The sequence below is a fragment of the Zosterops lateralis genome (assembly GCF_965231275.1).
Source record: "Zosterops lateralis genome assembly, chromosome: 1".
Lineage (NCBI taxonomy): Eukaryota > Metazoa > Chordata > Aves > Passeriformes > Zosteropidae > Zosterops > Zosterops lateralis.
The window spans coordinates 24,059,406-24,078,000 of NC_139762.1; the positions used below are offsets into that span (position 1 = coordinate 24,059,406).

General features: G+C 39.0%; 1 protein-coding gene across 1 annotated transcript in view; it reads left to right on the plus strand.

The window, feature by feature from the left end:
- CDK14 (cyclin dependent kinase 14) overlaps window positions 1-18,374 on the plus strand; it is a 338,755-nt gene extending 320,381 nt beyond the window's left edge. The window contains exon 15 of the mRNA XM_083862878.1: window positions 17,526-18,374. The gene's annotated coding sequence lies outside the window, so the exon portion shown is untranslated. The remainder of the gene's footprint in view (window positions 1-17,525) is intronic.
- The last annotated feature ends 221 nt before the right edge of the window (window positions 18,375-18,595 follow it).

The following is an 18,595-nucleotide window of genomic DNA, read 5'->3' on the forward strand; positions in this document are numbered from 1 at the left end:
TGCCTGTAACTCTGGTCACATTTTTGCATGTATGTTGTCTTCTGAAATGTCTGTTTAGAGAAGTCCTTCTCTAGCAGCAAGTGAACTTTGCAATACTCAGTTATGCTGCACACTGTATCCCCCACTGCAATTCATTCCACTCTAAAGCAAGAACAAACCTACTGAGATGGTTGTTTCTGGCTGGGCTTGAGGTTATTAAGATCCTCAGGAACAATAACTTTCTGAAGTGCCAGACCTAAACCTCTGGTGAATGAGCAAACCAGCTATGTGCCTGGAGTCCATCAGGGAGAGCAATAACACTGAGCTGGTTTTGCAATGCAGCCAGCACTGGAACTGACAGTCTGAGGCTGGAAGTGCTCTAGGGAAGGTGTGTGTATCCTCTTCAGGCTTTATCACTCAGCTGAGATTTTCAGCAAGATGGATAAGAGGCAAAATCAATTAATCAGTTGTGGAATTCCTACTGAGGATGAAATTGTTGAATTCAAATCACTGTGGAAATTAAGGAACTGGTGGTGAGCGTCTGTTGCTGCTTGTTTAAACTATGCTCAAAGGGATACAGGGAACATTAAGATGCATGGCTATTGCTCGAGATGTTTCTACTGATGGTTTTGCAAGTCACACACTTTTGTGACTGAACTCAGAAATGAACTGCATCTTTAAAAAGCCAACAAACAAACAAACAAACAAACAAATAAAAATGTCCCATAAAGTAGGAGCATGAATGATCTGTTCTTAGAGATGACTCTCAGCACTGCAGTCTGGTTTCCAAAGAAAAGTACTAGCTCTATTCATCCTTTGCTTGGATATAGATACTGCTGATGAAATTGGAGCTAAGGTCAGCAGCCAAAAAATGTAGCAGCTTGGGCTTAGCATTTTAACTCTAGACTATCACTACTGATTGTTTTTGCAGATATTTTATTAGTGTTCAGGAAAAGAGGAATAGAATATAGCATTCTCTTCCAAACACACACCCCCTTGTTATAAAAGCATATTATGGGAGATATTTCTGCTTAGACTTCATTTTCCAAAACAAGATTTTAATTTTAAGTATCACAGACACTTGTAGTGTATTTTGTGCTGGCTTGGGTTTATTTTCCTGGTTGCCATTTATTTCATGATATTGCCTGGGACTCCAAGACACAGCCAGACAGATCTGCTGAACACATGAATACTAAGGAAGTGGTTTCCCTAGTAACAATAACCATGTAACAGCTCTCACAACTTCCTGCCTGCCCTTACGGGATTTGTTTGTCTGTTTCTCACTGGGTTAGATAGAGGAGACACCAAAATTAAAGCTGGCTGAAAGGCATTCAGGATGAGCTTACTGGAAGTGGGGAGAGTAGAAAAAATGACTGCTACATTTGCAAGTGGTGTCATTACAGAGTCTGGCTTTGGTTTGTTTTATGGGAATAATCCTAGGGGCATGCTCTAGCTGTCTCAGAGCATGGCCTGAACAGACTCTACTACAATTCAGATTCTTGCTTCAGAATGTTTTTTTTTTTTACAAATGTAGCTATTGTTGTAATGGATTAAGTGCAGCTTTGAGTCAGTAATCGATTAATGGAAAGCAGAGAGGGGTAACAAATACAGACCTTAAGTACGCAGCCTCAGTGCAGGACTTACAGATAGCACTACTTTAGAGAAGGTGAATTAAGCAGCATTTGGGAACATGTATTTCTGGGTTCAGACTGCTAGCAGGGGATTGTCTGGCTAGCATGCTCTTGCTGTGAAAGAAGAGGGGAGATTCCTTCTCTAACATGTTGCAAAGTATTCCTCAAAGAAAATAACTATCATGCTGTTGAGGTGGAGGATTTTGGTAGGCATGTTATGTATGATTATTAAATCAAGTTATCTTTTTAGTTTTCTAATCAACTAGCCTATTTACAGCTCACTCTAAACCAGGTGAAGAAATCCACAGTACTAAACATAGGTAATGAATGTTTACGTATTTAAACCAGGTGAAGAAATCCACAGTACTAAACACAGGTAATAAATCAGCTTCTTCAGGCATTGAAAAGCTGAATTCCTGTGTTTCATTAACCATTGTTCATATATGTATATTGAATGTTGCAGCCACTTGTGCATCATTTTTTACATCAAAAATTACTTTTGCTGAAAAATAAAGGTTAGTATTATCTGTCAGTTCTCTGTAAAGCTGTGTCCTAAGATTGATCTGCTTCTGAACAAGCTGAAATGATTTAGTATGTTGCTAGAAAGAAGAACTGATAAGGGCCAAACTGCAATCAGCTGTGAATTTACTGTTAAGATAATAAACATGAACAGACACTGTGCAGAGATCAGCCATGCTTTACTTTTTCAAAATATTTGACCACAATGAAATCATTACATTATCTTAAAGCTGACACATGTAACTCTAGTCATACAGATATTTACAGCTAAAAATTATAAGCTTGGTCCTGAGAGATGCTGGGTACACCCATCCTTGCTGCTTTTAATGGCAATTCTGGGTGTTCAGAGCCTTTGGATCAGATTAATATCACCTCAACAAATCACAGTGAGGAAGGCAGAGAGGAAATGGCTATCAGAAAACCAAAGACAGGCTAAGATTTTATCCTTATCACATGGAGATGAGGTGCCTCAGAGCAATATATTGATTCTCAGGCTATATCAAATATCAGGACTGGCCAATGTTCTTTAATTTAGGGTAGCCATAGAAATAAGCATGAGAACGTTTGTAATTAGCACTTACACTCTCCCAGCAGGTAGAACTCCCACTATCACAACACTATCTTCACAGGTACTATATTTTAGACTAGGCATTTAAAGCAGTTTAACTGGATTCTTCTGTAAACCAGCTGTGTTGGAATTCTTATCACCCAAAATCCACTTTGACCTGTGAGCAATATGATCTTGGCAGAGAGCAATGTTTTGTGCTCCCAGGATCACTGACAGTAATGAAATAATGCTGTCTTCTAAGTTGAACATACGTTAAGTCCAGTCATGTAATAGCACATTACATTCTTAGATAGAAAGAAGGAAAGAGTTAGTAAAATCCACTTTTTGATTTTACAATTTCCCTGAAGGTACAGAGTCTTCCAAATTATTGTACACTTTTGAGATTCTTTTCTATGTTTCTGTTTGCAGAATAAACTTTGTAATTAATACTGCCTAACTAAATAAAACTAGCAGGTTTACGTGTCTAATGGCATGTGCACATCAGCAGCAATTCTATAAACACATATGCAGATGTGTGCATTAATTCAGATGAGTACAGGAGCATGGCTGTATTCTATTCTGAAGATAATCCAGCTCCTAATTATGTACATGGTTGGCTCTGCTGATTTAAGGCAGGATATTAATTCCATTTTCTAACTGTACATCAACAAACTAAAGACTGTAAATTGCCAAAGCTAAATCAGATGTGTGATAGAAAATTTAAAACATTTACCATTTTGTCAAATATCAAAACATTCTTGTTTTCACAGGGGTGTAATATGGACCTTACAGTATAACAAGAGCTATGAGTCATTTAGAAATTTAGTCTTTTGCATATCCCAGATACTTTTCTCATGAATAAAGAACTTTTCACTGTAAGAAGACTTTCATATGACTCCTGCTTGTTTCTCAGTCTATTTCCAGGCTAAATTTACTGTAAAGAGAGGTTTTGCATCTGCCTATGTCAGTTCTCCAGTGTATTGAGGTCAGCCTCCATTCTTCTTGGCTCTGACGCCTGCCTGTATAAACACAAATTCCATTTCCATCCTATTATTTTTCTAATCAAGGGTTTGTCATGCAAAAGAAGATCTGAGGTGACTGTGTTTTCCATTATGCAAAACATTCCATTATGATAATATCTTCAGGATAGTCTTATGAAGGTGCCCTGCCCAAAGACATCACAAATGAGAGCACTGAAATGGTAGACAAATCCTGCATAATTTGCCCTCTCATTTAACATTCAGGCCACAGAGTTCACCCTAATTGGCCATACACATTTCCTTTGACATCTTCAATCTGTACATATGGTAAAAATAAGAATTGGCAGCTTTCACTGAATAGACTTCTGTTAAGTGTTTATCAAAAGAAGAAGAAGAAAGGGGCTGTAAAATGCAGTCATATTTAGTACATCCTTCTATTTCTTTTGCTTTCTCTGCTAAACTCACACTTAGTAAAATCTACAGTCAATGAAATTTACCTTTTGAGCTCAAGTTGTTTCCATTCAGAACAAAGTAAAAAATATGCCAGCAAAGAAAACCTGATATTTCTTAGAAATTCTCTTTTCTTTCTTATGCCAAATCCCAACGGGCAGGGCTCCACAGAAAGGGAGTTTATTTTCTAAATCCTTTGAACACAAAGCTCTTACATTTTCTAGGACAAGATGTTTTCCTGGAAGATCTCAATATTGTACCTTTGTATTATTAATACTTTTGTCATAAAGATGAATACACACATTTATTTTATTGTATATATTTAATTTCCATTAGATGTCATTTCAATTATTCAAATATGAATTGGCTCACAAACAGAATCCTGTGAAGACTTGTGTCTGAGTCTTGGCAAGCACATCATATTTCTGCAGTTTCTGTGTATTTGATTTATCTGTTCTCTCTTCTTACTGTGCAGATGTGTGTGTTGTATGTGCACATGTGCTAAATATATAGGTAAGTGAATCTACATTGACTCCTTTGTTTGAAAAAAGCTTCTGAATTTGTGAGGCATTTTTGCAAGTTTTTTTTTATGGTGATGATGGTTTATGACTATTTATGTAGCCAGCCAGATAAATTTTAGGGCTGTAGAAAAAGTAGGCATTTTAATTAAAATCTGAAATAGATAAATGGTCCTTTACTTCTCTGGCTTTCTAGAGTGTCCTTCCAGATGTGGGGAAGACTATTGCATTGCTGGTCTTTCCAGTTCAGGGATTGTTCCACTATTAAACAAAGCTTAATTTAATGCAATATCTAGTCATGAACTTGATACTAGCTTTTAGGCCTTGAATGTTTTTGGTTTGTTTTTTTTTTTCCTTATGTATTGGTATGGCCTGGTGTATCATTGTCATTATAATCTTTTTAATTAAAGTCAATCCCTTGCCTTGATTTCCTAACCCAGACCCTTATATTTTAAAATATTTTCCATTTCTAACTGCAGTATTTGAAAGAGCTGTCTCCAGTCTTTTTCACAATTTTATCTTACTTACTCAAACTGTTCTTAGTCCATGAAGTAATAATAAATTTGAAAAAAACCCCTATGGATTGTAGATGTATTATCCTTATTGATCCATAATCTCATCACCTACTGCGCAGCATTTTTAACTAAGGTACATGACTGTTTTAATTCATCTTTACTGAACCACTGATGCTGAACTGACGCTGAAGTGAATATAAGTACATGTAGGACTAGACTTTTCTGTAACTTCCCTTATGTTACATGCCAGCACAGTATGTACTCTTTCTTCTTCAAGAGGCAGCAGTCTCATCTTCTTGGAACTAGTTTTAAGTTCAAGTCTACAAAACCAATTTTCGAACAAGGCAAAAAATGCTTTCATTAAATCAGACCTATTTGCCAGTAATCACATATGACTTACATGTACTGAAAGGCTTTGCTACGGATCTTTCAAAATTATGCCCTCCAAGGCATCTCACAGCAAAATTTATCTTCATGATTGAAGATGAGTGTGATTCCAAGTCCTCTGCTCCTAAATCAAACTTGGACTTACCCAATTGCTTGACATTTCTTACTGCACTACAGGAGTCTTAACACACACCTTTTATAATTACAGTTACCTGAAACTCCATATATTCACACCCTCTATATTTGTATCCACTCAAGCCAGTTGCTTTTCTCCAAAAGTTTTAACCCACTTTTATTACTCCCATCAGTAGCCAAGAATGATAATTTGATCAATAAAGTTTGCGTCTGCTGTGAAGTCGCACCATTTCTGGCTATCTGCTTCCTCTGAAACTGGCCTTAATCTGTTGGTAAATATGTTCAGGATTATTTTTTTCCACCACTGACGAAGGTCTCTGTAGTTAGCTGGATGAGCAGGATCTTCCTTTCCCTGAAGCTGATGGAGATATTGCCTTTAGCTGCTTACCTGCAATAGCCTTGTGTTCCTTTACGTATCTGTTTTGGCCTCTTTGCTGGCACTGGCACTGACAGCTTTCAACAGCTCGACCATGACCCTTTCTGTTCCTGCAGCTATCCCACTTCTGTCCACTTTGCTGTTCTCTTCACTTTTCTTTGTTTGCAAATAAGTAGAACCAATAAACAATCAACATAGCTACTAGGACCTTTCAAGTCAGTGATGCAAATATATTTTGTACTTAAAAAAGACCCCAAAACCCATAATCAGGATTATTGGACCAAGGCCCGGCTTATCATAAGCTATATGTACAGCTAATATAACCATATTTATGCTATTTTTTGAAGTCTGATTTCTTTAAAGTGGTCCCTAAAGCCCAAGTTTCCAGCTTCATGGGAGAGAATACAGCTTCTGAAAACCATCCCATATGCATTAACATCCAATGTTATGCAGCCAGATCTAAAATTCTTGGTTGCAGCAGGCAGTTGCATGAAAGCCAACATAGGTCATCAAGTCTGCTCTGTGGATCTCCATGGTTTAGCAGCAACTGTTTGGATAGGAGCTTGCTGCATACATTGCCTCTCCTGCCATTACTATAGCTGCTGCTTTTCTCCTTCTGCTGGTGTTCCAAAAAGCAAACCAGCATGGCACTGGATGTACAGAACTAAAATGCTCATAGCACAGTCTGCTCTCTCTTCTCCCCAGGGGTTTTAACCTTGGCTGAAATCGGACAGAGAAACTGTGTGCCCAGATCAGCTACCAGAGCATAACAGGTTACAGGTTACTTTGCAGCTGCTGATCTGTGGTACCTGCTCATTCTTTGCTCATAGAAAGTGCAAAGGAAACAGGGGTATGGAACTGTAAAAACCTGTGCATTCTACAGGCTACAACTCTGTAGTTGTGTTGTGGTCATACACACACACAAAAAAAATCAACCACTGTCTGCAATCCTAGGCATACAACTCCAGGCAGATGCCCACTGCAAGAGCTTTTCAGATATCACCATGTATTTATTATTCTCCTTGACTTCTTTTACTTTGCCAAACAGTGGCAAAGGTCCAGCATGCTCAGTCTCATGGTACTGCTGTCCCTGCTCAGAACTGGGCATGTTCTGACCAGGGCAGTTCAAACTCCAACTGTTCCCCATGCATGAGCACAGCAGAACCGTGAGGGGAAGCATAAATGAGAGGACATATTCTGCCTCCACTGCTGGATGAATGTGGGGTGGCTCTGTAAAAGAGCATATTCTACCTGCTCAGTACCAAGGGGATCGAGTTCCACAGTATATTCCCTGGAGGAAGTGGTTGCACTTTCTTAGCTGTGTGTGTGAACAGAGCTGTGCTTTCTGGTTCACTATAAAGACTATTACCTGGAAGAGTGTACATTCCTTTAAATTAAATAGTGAAGAATGTGTTTACTTAATTCTACTTTCTATTGCAAAAACATATGATAGTGGAAATTATGGCTTCTGGTGTCTGCCAGGTCCCTGATACCCTTATGTGTTTTAGAATTTAGGAAATTAGAGAATTCATGTGGTAACTCCTCCATTATACTTTTCACATTATTATATTTTCTTCTGAATTGTTTAGTCAAATTAATGGCATTGAGCCTTATTTCAGGTATGTTTAGCATACTTCTAAAGAGACTTATTAAACTACCAATTTTTATCTTGCTTAAGAACTGCCTTAATAACAACATTCAGGAAAGCTGGCTCATGATCTTGATATGGTCATAGCTCCAATTTTTATGTGTTGTGTTGTGTTGTGTTGTGTTGTCAGGCAGCTTGTGATATAATAGAAAAGATCTACTCTTGGCTAGGGAGAGATGAGATGTGAAGTTTTCTCTGCTGGAGTGCATATGCCTTCAGACATCAAAGCTTTTAAAATTTCCCATACATCAGAATGGAAACTGGACATTTTATCACCTGGGGTGCTGCCTGCTCCCTACTGCTTTGTCTGCCCAGCAGCTCCCCAGGGCCAGAGCAAAGCTGTTCACATCAGAGGCCAGAAGTGAAGGCATACTCCTGGCTAGAGCTGTGGGCATCCACTGACAGTAAATAAATGCCAGGACAAAAAAGTCTAACCAACTAACCACCTCCCCCCACCTCTGTTTTTCTTGGGAACTTTACTATGACAACAATCGTCATAAAAGCAGCTCTGTCCTGGGCAATTATAAACCAAGCACCTGCAGGAAACATTTCTTCACTTTTTAAAGGCTTTGACCTTCAATTTCTTCAGATCTCTTCTCCTCCAGCATGGCATGGAAATAAACTGTAATCATGGACACTAACAGTCTGTATTGCAATGACTCTTGTTATGAGATAGGATAGATTCTGGTTACAAAATGGGAATGTCCACACACCCAATTTCTTTATCATTAGTCTACAGCAACATGAGAAAGCTATGCATAATGAGCTCAGAGCCAGACTGCTACATGGGCTGCGTAGAACTGGTCAGGGAGCAGCTGTGAGGAAGTGATGGCTGTCTCCTGCAGATGCAAAAGGGGTCTCTGAACAATGTCAGCTATGAGCAATGTCAGATATTAATTTGGTAGGGTGACATTTTTATTTATTTTTATTGGGTTATTATCCACTTGTGAGAAATCCAGGCCAAGATTTGGGTCTGGGAAAACAAATGATGTCTGGAATTTATCTTGATAAAATGTAAAAGCAGATTATGTTCCTTAGGCTAAAAGTTGTTAGCATAAGTATGAGATTGTGAGTTCCTTGGTCCTTTACTGCTTTAAGAAAAGACAGAAAGAGAATTTTTGAAGAAAAAACTAAAGTAGTGAAATAATGACTATGTACATGCTGAGAGAATTCGTGGATTAGGCTGGTAGGGACTTCTGTAATATATTCTTGATGATTTTAGGTGTCATGTTCATTATCTCAGTCAAAAAGCAGTTACCACAAGTTCTGCAGTAAATAACCCTCCCCATGGTTTGTCTTCTTGGTTCTAAAAGATCATCTGGGTCTCTTGCACTGTTCAGGTCTAGAAAAATGGAAAAAAGTGGGAGATAATCCTTTTAAAAGCAAAGTATGTGCTGAAGGAAATCTCATTTTCATGTGCAGTCAGAAGCAGCCCAAGTGCCATTGTCTCTACACAGGCCAAAGGCAGAGGAGGTGAAATATTTGGACACATACTAAAGGCCTTGTATCTATGAAACTTCCACTTCAAATCCCAGCCAAATCTTCTCTGACTGGCTGGAGATAAATAAGCACCCAACACTAATCAGCAAAATTGCTGGGTTTTTTCTACCTTGTTTTTAATTGAATTACATATCTAGGTTCTTGTCCAATAGTTACTCCAAATATTTTACAATGTAAGTAAATTAGAATCTTGAGGATTCAAATTCTCCGCCTACACCTGGTCAAATTTCTTTTATCAAGGCCTTTTTTAATTTATGTATTCATTGAAGATTTGCTGCACAATATGACAAATACCCATTGACAGTGGCATGTTCTCAACTTCATTGATCAGGCTTGTTGAGAAAGCAGGTAGGAATCTCTGCCTCCTACCCACAACATAAAAGGGGCAGAGTTTGTGTCTCGCACCATTTCATCTTTACCAAGGGCTGCTGCTTCTCCCATCAAGAGCTGCTCTACATTGTGAGTAGTGGCATTGGGAGATCCACTCAAAGTAGATATAGCACAGGGTAAATGGTTAATTAAATTAAGTCCATATGCCCAGTCCAGAGTTTTTCAGTGTCAGGCAGCTGTCTCCTCACAGCAGCAGAGAGGTACAGCCCCTTCAAAAACGGTGCTCTGCAACCCACACTGGCAGAGATCTGCTGTGTACCACTGTCCTTGGAGTTTCCCTTCATATTAACTGATAACACGTGAGCTGCTCCATGGTCTGATGTGTAATTTAAATTACTATTGACAATGGCATGCTGAGAGAGACATTAGAGCATGAAAAGGAGGCAGGGAGAGGAAACTGGCGGTGAAGCAAGTTAAGTAAATATATAAATATAATCATGCTTAGAACATTCATCTCTCGATTGCTTTTCAGGTAAGAGAATAGATATTAAGAAGCTTGCATGCTGCTATGAGAGAGTTTAAGGTGATAGCTTGGTCATGGACTAATACTGTGATGTTAAACAAATCTGTTGTCAACAGTCCTGCCCTGCATAGCAGGGGGGAGGTGTTAAATGATGGCCTCAAGTCCTGCTGCCCCTCTATTCAGGGGAGGAGTCAACGTCAAGGTGACTCAAGGTCTTTTCTACTCCCAGGCCCCTCAATTTCCCTTTGCAGTACTGGAAGGAAGAAAACGACAGGGATTTTTCGCCATATTTGCCACCTCAGTGGCTGATCCAGCTATGATTAGCTTTTTTATTTCAAGTCAGAATAACTAATGATTAAACTTCCTTTGGAAAGGTGCAGTCTGAGCTGCACTTTCATGATTGTTTCATGCCCATTAAAGCTGGGCTGTTGCTGACAGGAACCATTCCCTCCCCTCCTGTGTTTCAGCTGACACCTTCCTTCCCTTTCCCCTCTGCTGGCACTAGCACTCCTACAACCATGCCAAGGGCTGGAGAAGGGAATTTCTGCAACTGGAACTATAGTGGGCTTTTGTGGTTAGCTTTCAGCTGGGCCAGCACATTGCTCTGCTTCTCTTCACTGCCCTGCAGGTGCCTCTGTGGGAGAAACAACAGGAGTGGGTAAGGTGTGGGACCATCTCCCTCAGGGGGCTTGAAACAACTGTGACTCACATCTCTCCCAAAGCTTTCCAGGAAAAATAGGCCTCAGGAAAAAAGAATGTGTGTGCCAGCTTTAGGTTAAATTCCCTTTCCTATCACAGATTGCTTACCTGACTTTGATCAGGTTATTTTAATCTCTGCCTTAGATTTCCTTCTCCAAAACAAAGACAAAGCCATACTTCTGTCTTTTAGAACTGCACATTAAATATTTTGAGGTGCTGAGGTACTCTGGGAATAGGAGCACAGAAAGACTTTTGACAGGTCTCCAAATATTTTTAAAGTGCCTCTGCCTCAAGCTTCTATTTTTAATTGCAGTAATTGTAGACAGTATTTGTACTGCACAACTATGGTCTTTGTAGCTTAACATGTTGTAAGTATCCACGCTTTTGGCAAATCAATTGTATAACTGAATTCCAGATTATAGAATTCAGTGTATAAATCTGAGATATACGACAAAGGATGTAAATGGTTTTTCCAGGCTTTAAAAAGCATTTTCACTGTGTTTCAAGTTTCAGTAACTTTTAGTAGCATCACTCAACAACAGAGTGAGAAAACGCTCCATGGTGAAAACACCAGCTGTGGTCTATTTCACATGCAGTTACCTTTCCATCAGTCAAACCATAGCATTACTTGCTCCATGTGAACCTGAGCCTGATCTGAGGAGATCGATTCAACCTCATTTGACATGACATTGTCATATTTTTTCCAACAGAGCTAATGTGTTGTTTTGCTTGTGACCAGACCCATCACTTACAGGGCTTCAAACTAATATTCTTGTTTCAACACAGAGCAGACAGAGTGGTTCTTTGGACCACAACCACTTTTCCAGAAATGGGTGATAGTACTGCATCAATACTGGCATTGTGGTTCTCTTCTTAGCCCAAAAAGCTCTGCTTGCAGCATAAGATTTGAAATGTTTATCCTTTGAAAAAATACATTTTGTGTAGCCATAACAAGTGGTAGAATATCCTTTTTGCCTCAGAATTTGAGATTAGAATGTCTATGTTTATAGCTAAAGGAGGATACCACTAGGAATAAATATTTAATAAGGTGGTGATAAAATTACAAGGGCAGATCTTCATTCAAAAAGAGGCCAGTCTTTTATTTACAAAACTCAAACGAGACATTACAGACTAGTTATTCTCAGATACATCATCCAACCTTGGCAATCTGATTCTAAAGCACTAAGTACCAGAAAACACAGGTACCAATACTTCTTACATATAAGGTGTCTGAAAGATGCTGGGACCAGGAATATTCAAAGTCATTGGTCTCATTCTGAAACCACTTAACGACATACGCTTTTTTTGACCTTGGAAATGCATTTCATTTCTCTACATTTAAGTTCCTGCATTTAGAAGACAGAGATTAAGAACATAGATGCAAAGCTGCTCCAAGTTTATTGATATTTGCAGCTTTCAGAGCTTTAATGGGTATCACTGTACAAAGGCAAAAAGTTCTTTACATTTTACTGAAGTAATTCATTTTTCAGCTGGCTGCACTGTTGTACTTCAAATCCTCAATGAGTGAGAACTTGCCAATTTGAAGAAACAAATGATTTAACTAAATGGTTTTTCAAAGGCACATAGGAAAATTGGTGCAACCTCATCATGGAGATAAGTCTATATCAGGCTGAGTGCCTCATATTGATTAAGCTTATGTCAGCAAGGAATCAACTTGCTAATGCCATGAAAGGCACTTTTAAACTGAAATAAGAGTGTCTACACAAGGGATTAGTTTAATATTGGCATTCTTTCTCCCAAAATAAGACAAGCCTTTAAGTCCCATATCCCTAGTGCTGTGCATTGTGAATTAAAAAAAAAAAGTAATAGAAATGGCATAGCAGACATGGCAAAAACCAATTAGTGCCTGTCCTTGGTACTTAGAGTGGTATATTGGCTCACAATTAGGCTTGCTATGATTCAAAGCATCTTTAAGCCTGCTGCTATTGAACACAATATGTGGGAACATGATTCTATCACATTTTTTTAATGTTCAAGCAATGCTAACTGACATACCCCAGAGATGTGAGTTCAAGGCTGTGGTTTCATGGCAGCCTAAATTTCTATGGCAGGCCAGCTGCCACTGTGAAGTTACAAATACATTCCTTGTGAGAAGGAAGGAAAAGTGCTTCCCAAACCAGTTTGGTGGATGCTTTTGCTTGCTATGGCAGCATTGTGGATGAAGTTTAGGGTGAGCTGCTCCTAGCCCCTTTCTGCTGAAAGTAGGACCCAGACTTCCAACTCTGAATTACCATCACATATGTACTTCGAAGAATGTAAGTGTAAGCACAGTGAAGACTTTTATGTAAATATTTAAATCAGTCTGCATTTTTAAATAGTCATGATGTATTCAAAGAAGAAGCTTTACAACTGTAAAAAAGTATAGAAATAGATAGAAATAGAAACCACAATGGTTTTGCAGAAATACTAACTAATAATTATCCTAATAGCTAGACTATATCTGTCTAGCTATAATAAATGGCAGAGGAACAGGCAATGTCCAAAAGAATCACCATCAGCAAAGTACTTCCTGAGTTTTGAGAATGATTTCAACATTAACTGATATCAACATATAGGAGCCAGAGGCTAGATACCCCATCTTTTCCCTTTCCATCCTTTCCTAATGCTTGCTATTGAGTATTCATATTTTTATGTATATCCTTCCACATGAATTCAAGAGGTCCAAAAATTGAAGAATAATCATGAAGTCTCTCTCACTTTCCAGGTAGAATATGTAAGGACTGAACCTTGTTTGCAATGGTGTGACTACCACTGAGAGCTGAAGTGGGAAAAGGAGGTGTTTTTATCTGAAAATACAGAAGTACATAAACATGCAAGAAACTTTTGGATATTACAGATTCAGCCAGCCAGATGTTGCAGTAGCTGTATCTCCTGGATATGGGCTCATTCCCTCTGAGCAGCTCAAGGCTGAGGTGTTACTGCAGTGGGATACAGCTATAGTGGGCTGTGGCTGCTGAGACCAGCCATCCCTGACATGACTGGGATCAGGCCAGCATGACACTTTAAGATAGGGAAGCAAACTTTTATAGGCTCTGTATTCAGCACATGGACAGCTGAGGGGAACAGAAGACTTGAGATACTGAGGTGACACGGCTTATCCTCCTGGTCTTCAGTGCTGGGAACCCTCAGATACTTTTCTTAATGCCAGCAATATCACATGAAAGTATACAGAATTACAATAATCATCCCTGGAGATGACAAGTATGTGGATTTCCATAGATAAGTCCAAATCCAGTAAAAATGATGCAATTTTATTGGTCACCCATAGAAACAGAGACATCACAAGATCCAGAAGCAAAGAGTCCAGATGCGCCCACTGTCATGGGATAGGGTAATGTTCTTATAGGGACACTAGGGAAGGAGATATATTGAATATATTTACAGTTGGGCTAAACTTTGTGGTTGCATATTTGAGCAATACAGAATGACAACCTGTGACAAGAGGAAATTAAATTCCATCATCCTGAAGGTAACATTCCCTACTGTGAACTTTGGGATTTTTATGAAGTGCTCCTTTTCTCCTCCTTGAAGACTGTGGGATCAGGCCAAGGATGGTTTATCAGGGCCCATGTGGGATATCAGAGTGCTGCAGTGTTGAGCAGTTGCTGTTCAGCCAGAGTCAAAGAGAAGGGGAAATGCTAAATAGAAAAGTCAACTGCAAAATTGGAGGAAGGTCTTGAACACTACTCCTGTCCAAAGATAATTCTTTTCACACAAACAGCCTAAAATTTTCAAAAAAAAAAAAAAAAAATTCTTTCAAAATACAGCTGACCCCTTCTTTATGATATAGAATGTATTTAGGGGGGAAGTGCTTACAAGCAGATCCTGGTGGCACATTCCTTTCAGTCTTGCTGGGCATTCTGCCTCTATTTACTCTGGTTAAATATTTAAAGCTATCCAAAGGAAAGCAAAAGCCCAAAAATTTCTTCTAAAGGGAAAGTCAAGACTGTCCTTTAACACGTACCAAGTTGCATTCCACTGAAAAAGGCAGATGCAGGCTGAGAATTACTCCTGCTCTGATCTCATCCTGCTCACTCTCTAAATAGCATTCATGGAAAATACACACACACCTAAAAGACATAGAAAAACAACTTTCTTCCACTTTCTTCCACTCTATCTCCCCACCTCACACACCTACACCTTTTCAATTTGTGTATCTTGAAATAGTAATGCAGCAAATATGATCTGAATCTCATTTACATCAGTGGAAATGGGGAGTAATTTCTTTAAAAGAAGAAGCACATCAAGAGCAGAGTGAGGCCAGAAGTAAGAGCTCATCACATAATTTGTCCTTGCATCACAGCCTTATGAAGCTCTACTCCTTCCCCTTGTATCTGTGAAATCAGCAGGTCTACTCCTGGGAGTAAGGATTGCCATCTTAGGCCTTTAAATCAGCCTCTCTGTGTTTGAAGAACAAGAGAGAGTCTGTGTTTTCAGGCACTGTATGTAACTGTAGAAGAACTTGCTCAAGAAAGGGAAATAAAAAGAGAGTAAAAATGTTTGCATTCTCTGTACAAAATGAGCTGTGATCTGCAATTGCCCTTTTAAGAGTTGTGACTTTTTCTTGTTCTCCGGAAAACTTCTGGCAGCAGCAGCCGGGCTGCAGCCCCTGTGCCTCTCACCCCAGCGCAGAACATGTCAAGGAAGGCAGGCAACATACGGCTTTAATTTGCAAGGGATCATCTACATTTCTTATGAACAGAAAAGAAAACCAAATCAAAACTCCACATACTCCATCTATCTTGAATAAACAGTGTTAAGGAAAAAATGCTGTGGGTATTGGGAGGAAGAGACTCTTTGTAGTCTGCTTTGACTGTGCATACCACTTGTCCTCGTGCCTCTTTAAAACATATAAAATCCTTGTAATGGGGGCCTGACTTACACCAGTGCTGGACAAAAATTGCTCTTTATTTCTAGCCCATGCTACCTGGTAGAACATTCATGTTATAATAGGTATCACTCAGCAGGAAAAAATTCTATTTCTCTTGTTACCACAACCCCCAAATACAAATAACAGTACAATTTTTAACCCAAACTGACAATTGCAAACTAATATAGCCAATAATTAAAAGGTATATAGCAAGGCAAGTGGGATGAATTTGAGGGTAAGCTGACCTGGGCCACTCAATGGTCAGAGAATTACTTGGTATCTTGTCAAATGCTTGTTAATATCAACTGCCTCTGCACTGATGTGAATTTTTGAGCACTTGGCTGTACAGCCTTGAGACGTTTTGCTGCAGAAAGTATTCTGGCTGCTGACTGCACCATCCCTAAGGTTTGTATTCAGCTCCTACTGATTTTCTTTGCCAATCATTGCATGTGTTTGTTATTTTTGTCAGCACAGGCATACTTCCAAGAGTCTTCTAGATGTTCCAAGAAATGTCGAAGGCAGGCTTTTAAATTTTAAGGATTTTGTTCTCCTGGCAAGACTATGTCTGTAGTAGAGACGCTATGCCCATGGCCCTGAGGCAGATGGCTGTCATTGGCATGTTGCAAACTGAAAAGTATCTTACCATGCAACTGTAAAAGCTGCTTGGGAGATTGTCCAGGTATTTTCTCTCCAGAATTTTGGTTTGTAGACCTCAGTGTCAACTTCTATGGTCAAACACCTTACTTTAAGGAGTGTGTATTATCTGGATTAAGAATTTTATCATCCAAAATATATGGTAGTTTTAATATCCAATGTAAGGAGGTACCTTATTTCATCTTACAATTTGGGATTTATGACACTGTAATCATCTCTTCTTCATTTCACTGCATTTAGACTCTTTGCACTGATTCTCCTTCCTTTCACTGCTTTTACAATATTTGTACTGATTTTTCAGCAAGTGTCCCTGTCTGTGCATTGTGAGGACTTGATGTGACGTGTACTGCCAGTACTCAGAGTGGAAATGAGACCCACCTGAGATGTGAAACTGTACTGTCTCATTTGGGAATTCCCATGAAAATTCATTAATTTACTATACACATTGTTGCCCATCACAGATTACACATTTTAATCTCTCTCTCTACCCAAATCTCAAAAATCCTTTCTTTCTATACAGAACTAATTGCTCTGCACATACAAAACATTAACTGTTCTTATCAGTCAAGATTCATGCTCAACATGAGAAAAAAATCAACTTTTAACTTATCCCACTGAATTATGATTATCTTACTTTTAACCCTTTATCTGACATCTAAATAATGAAACCTGGAATCAACTAAGAACCTAATTATTTAAGCATAACTTTTGCTTTAATTTGGTGGACAAACATAATTCTTGTTATCATCTGGGTTTACATTTTATTCATTTAGGTGCTCACTAGCCTTCTACATAGACATTTGTGCTTATATTTGGACTCTCTGTATGTAACATAAGTCTGTAAGATAAAGCTGAATAATTTCCTCTAGGGAAAAAGGTTTTCCTTAAGTGCTGTGGAATGGAAGCATTCACTCTATCCTATTTCTGCCAGTCACACAGAGGAAAACAAGAAAATCCTGTGATGACTTTTTGCTTTGTTTCTTTCCAAAATTAAAGATTTACATAACTGCTTTTTTTTTCAGACAATCCCCCGTCTCCCATAACAAGTAAAGCAAGCACAAACCAGCACTCTAAGGATAGTATTGGTACATAAAGAATGTAAGAGGACAAAACTCATATTCTGCCTACCTGACAGAGTTCCCCTAATGGCTACTATACTTAGTAACATCTGCATATTGTTTTTAAGTGAAAGCTGAAATTCCTTTTTATTATTATTTAATGCCCAAATTTTTGTTTCTTTTAGAATGGAAGATTGTCTTTCCTTAGCAAGGGGAAGAGTGCCTGTGCTGTAAGAAATACACTGTGTCTTCATAAGAACATGATTATTGTCATATTGACCCGAGCGAAGGTGGCATCCAGTCCAGTCTCCTCTCTCCAACTGTCACCTACGATGGACACCTAAGGAACCATTAAAAGAACAAGGGAGACACACAGGAATAATTTCCTGTGGATCTGATGTGCAGTACTGGGCTTGCATGAAGAAATCGTGTATTTTGTTAGACCAAGATATACACATGGAAAAATAAGACAGACTTTTGGTCACACTTTTCTGTGGGTTAGAATTACCTTTTAGTTAGGAGCAATTGCTTATCATTTCCTAAGATATTTATTAATTAAGCCAGCTCTGAAAGGAAGAAGATGGTAGCTTTAGAATAGAGAGGATATTGATGATGTTAATGATGCCAAAAAAAGCGCATTTATTAGCTAAGCAAAAAGGAGAGACAATTACCTTACAGTCTGTTGATTTGGAGAGGGGTAAGTGGGAGGGGCCAGTGTTGAAGTAGGAGGAAATTATAATGTACTATCAGACCAGCATCTCTACTGAATCCATGGTTTTGGCAGAGTTAGGAAACCTAGTTCCCATGTGCACTTCTGTGCTTCCCCTTTTATAGTTTCCCTCAAGGATCAGGTCTGAAAGGAGTGGGAGAATGTCTGATTTGTGAGAAAGACTCCCTCACAAACAGCACAGTGGTTTGTTTGGTCTATGAAGATGGCCTCTGGGAGCTCATGCTGGAGCTGAGTGGTCGTTTTCAGCAGCAGAACTACAAGGAATGCAGCTGTGCACTGGATGAAGTACAGCCCTGGAACATCAAATGTAAGACCAGGGTATGCTGCTGATTTGATGGCCTGGGGTTCTCATTTCTGTAATAGTGGATGGGCATCAAAATACATCTTGTATTTCTTGCTCAGGCACAGTTTAAACTGATCTGGTGTTTTGGGCCACAAAGGATTATGCTCTAATGATGAGTTTTGTGGTTTGGGGTGTTTGAAATGTAGGACAAGTGCTTCTGGGAAGATTCTTTCCACACAGGG